Below are 3,398 nucleotides of genomic sequence, written 5' to 3' on the forward strand. Positions count from 1 at the left end.
GCATGCTGGGGCCACCCAGCATGCCGCCTCCCTTCTTGACCACGCTGAAATTGCAGTCTCAGCGCAGTTCAGCGTGATCATAAAAAATGGGTTAGCCTCCTGTTGGTGCAGACTGTATGTGTGCGCAGGAAGCCGCCACCATTTTTGTGATCGCAGCTGCTGCATGTGATGTCATGCAGCAGCTCTGACCACGCCTCCTGTTTCTCTGTTGCCGACCCCATTTTGTAGCCCTGCCCATGCACCGCTCCATCTCCGACTTGGAAATGGATTGTTGCTGACCCCCCCCCCCCCCCAGCACCGATTGACAATCAGAAGTGATCGCATTATCTGCGGGGTGCCGCAGAAAATGCAGGCGCATGCGTATGCTCTTAGCAATTTTTGCAGTTGGATTGCTTATTGCGATTGCAATCCAACCTGAATCAGGCTCTATTACCTATCACAATGCACTGCGGGTAGTACAAAATGGGGTTAATATAAGAGAAAACCCCCCCAGAGCTGTGCTCCTTAACTGTCCCTGGTGGCTAGTGGAGCGGCTGCCCAGTAATCAGTGTCCACGCCAGTGCGCACATGGCCCACCCCCTACAGCCACGCTGGATCACGGTATAGTGTGGGCACAGAAGTCCCTTACCTCCCCTTCATCAGCGGCCTCGTGATCCCGGAGGGCGGTGTGTGTGTGACTGACCTTAGGAAGAAACCGGAGCCTCCGCTGCAGTGACCCAGCAACCAGGGCACGGGAGTATAATGCGCCGCTGGGAGTGATGGAGCTGCAGTAAAGATGTCTATTAGACCTAACCTGCTGCAGCCCTTGTAGATTCTTATAAAAAAAAGTTCTTCTTTTCTTGTCAAAATTAATAGCTAAGAATAGGCTGCCTGAGGCAGCCCCCTGTTAAGTGGCCTGCTACTGAAGGCACCAACTACAAACTGAGCTCCCTGTTCATGGAAGCGAGGTTATAGAGCAGGGGGCGCTGAGCATCTTGGGAACAGTCAAAAGCTTTGAGCCTGTTGGTGCCTCAGATCAAGATCCTACTCTACACCCCAATGTGAATCCTTGTGGAGTCCAGTGTACCCCACAGAAGAAATGAATGTGTCACACCAATTGGCAGCAACATTAGAATAGCTGCTGATGGGCACAATTGAGAAAGGAAGGGGGGAAAACATTTGAATCCAGCACATATATGTAATTTGAATATGTAATTTGTACCTTCCTACTTTAAAATGTAATGGATGAACCTCACCCTGTGAGAACTATCTTCATGATCAAGAGATCTCATATGCAAGAAAAGCATGTGTTGGGATAGGGCTGTGGAGGGCGGCTGCTCGAGCACACCCCCGTCAAGTTAAGGAGATTCAACTGAGGAAGCACAAGGGAACTCTTGTCTGGGGACAACAACTGCAGGGAGACCACATCTTTTCAGATGAAAATGAGAGGGCGGAAGGCTGCCTAATACTGAAGCACCCTCAAACATCAAACCATATGCAACAACTAGTACAAGCATTCCTGGGGAAAGGTCTGCAGCAGACGGATTTGCATACGGTGATGTCATCCAAGCAGTGGGCCAAAGTTGGCTGGAACCCTCATCTGCATATGAAAAGAGAAAAGGGGCGCTTGGATGACCCCTAGTTCGCATTGAACACCCCCCACCCTCCTTTGGTGTGGGGCTCATGTTGGCCATGCCCCAGCCCCTGAAGCATTCAAGCTGATTTCTTGCAGCAGCTGGGCACTGTAACAGCTCCAGAGCTGCTCTGTAAGGCAAATAAAAGGGTGTGGGCCCTGCAACACCACCTGTAGTTCGCATTGTGCGTTGGAAGGCACAAAGTAAGCAGACGGGAGAAGTCAGGATAGTGCGCAAGGGCATAGAAGGGAGGGGCTCAAGAAAAGAGAAGTGGAAACAGACAGCAAACTAGGCTGGAGAGAGACCTGAGACAATGAGATCTAAATTATACCAGAGCCAACCAGGGGAAAGCAAAAATGCAGTCCCCCCCCCTACCACAAATTATGCAGTCGAGATTCCCACATTTGGGGAAATCACAGAGGTCAGCATACCCAGAATGCAATGAATGAACCTCACCCTGGGAAAACAATCTTCATGACCATGGTATCACCTAAGCAAAATAAGTATGATTTGAGATAGGGCTGGGGAGGGCCGCTGCTCAGGCACACCTCCGTCAAGTAAAGGAGATTCAACTGAGGCAGCACAAGGGAACTCTCATCTGGGGACAACAACTGCAGGGAGAACACATTTTCAGACGAATGTGTGAGGGCAGAAGGCTGCCTAATACTGAAGCACCCCCCAAACAACAAACCAAATGCAACAACTAGTGCAAGCATTCCTGGGGGAAGGCCTGCAGCAGATGGATTCGCATATGGTGATGTCATCCAAGCAATGGGTATAGTTGGCTGCAACCCTCGTCTGCATATGAAAAGAGAAAATGGTCACGCAGGGCATGGCGGCCTTTGTGGGGTTGCGCTTGGATGACCCCTAGATCGCTTTATACACCCCCATCAGTGTGGGGCTCATGTTGGCCATGCCCCAGCCCCTGAAGCATTCAAGCTGATTTCTTGCAGCAGCTGGACCCAGTAACAGCTCCAGAGTTGCTCTACAAGACAAGTAAAAGGGTGTGAGCCATGCAGCACCACCTGTAGTTTGCATACACACATATATAGGACAGCATCTCTTATATGCCCCAGGGGCAATAAAATAGTATCCTTATCTAGGGTATCCGTCCATGCCGCTACAGCACTACACATACACACCCAGGCAGACGCAATTGCCGGTCTGAGTAAGGTACCTGAATGTGTATAAATGGACTTCAGGGTAATCTCCTGTTTGCGGTCAGCAGACTCTTTGAGGGTAGCCGTATCCTGGGACGGGAGGGCTAACTTCTTGGATAAGCGTGTTAATGCTTTGTCCACCCAAGGGGAGGATTCCCATCGTAACCTATCCGTTGATGGGAAAGGATACGCCATAAGAATCCTTTTGGAAATCTGCAGGAGATTCCCAAGCTTTTTCACATAACTCGTTCAGCTCGTGTGAGGGGAAAAGGTTACCTCAGGCTTCTTTCCCTTGTACATATGTACCCTCTTGTCAGGGATAGGGAGCTCCTCTGTGATGTGCAAAACATCTTTTATTGCCATAATCATATATCAAATGTATTTTGCCAATTTTGGCTGTAACTTTGCATCATCGTAATCGACACTGGAGTCAGAATCCGTGTCGGTATCTGTGTCAACAATCTGGATAGTGGGCACTTATGAGACCCTGACAGTCCCTGCGACATAGGATCAGGCATGGGTTGAGACCCTGACTGTCCCAAAGCTTCAGCCTTGTCTAATCTTTTGTGCAATGAGTTTACACTAGCATTTAAAACATTCCACATATCCATCCAATCAGGTGTCG

General features: G+C 49.7%; 1 non-coding gene across 1 annotated transcript; it reads right to left on the reverse strand.

The window, feature by feature from the left end:
• Positions 1-1,954: 1,954 nt before the first annotated feature.
• LOC135002861 (U1 spliceosomal RNA) lies at positions 1,955-2,120 on the reverse strand. Its single transcript, XR_010204009.1, has one exon. It is a non-coding gene; the product is annotated as a U1 spliceosomal RNA (small nuclear RNA).
• Positions 2,121-3,398: the final 1,278 nt, after the last annotated feature.

Source organism: Pseudophryne corroboree, unplaced genomic scaffold, assembly GCF_028390025.1.
Source record: "Pseudophryne corroboree isolate aPseCor3 unplaced genomic scaffold, aPseCor3.hap2 scaffold_1795, whole genome shotgun sequence".
NCBI classification, from domain to species: domain Eukaryota; kingdom Metazoa; phylum Chordata; class Amphibia; order Anura; family Myobatrachidae; genus Pseudophryne; species Pseudophryne corroboree.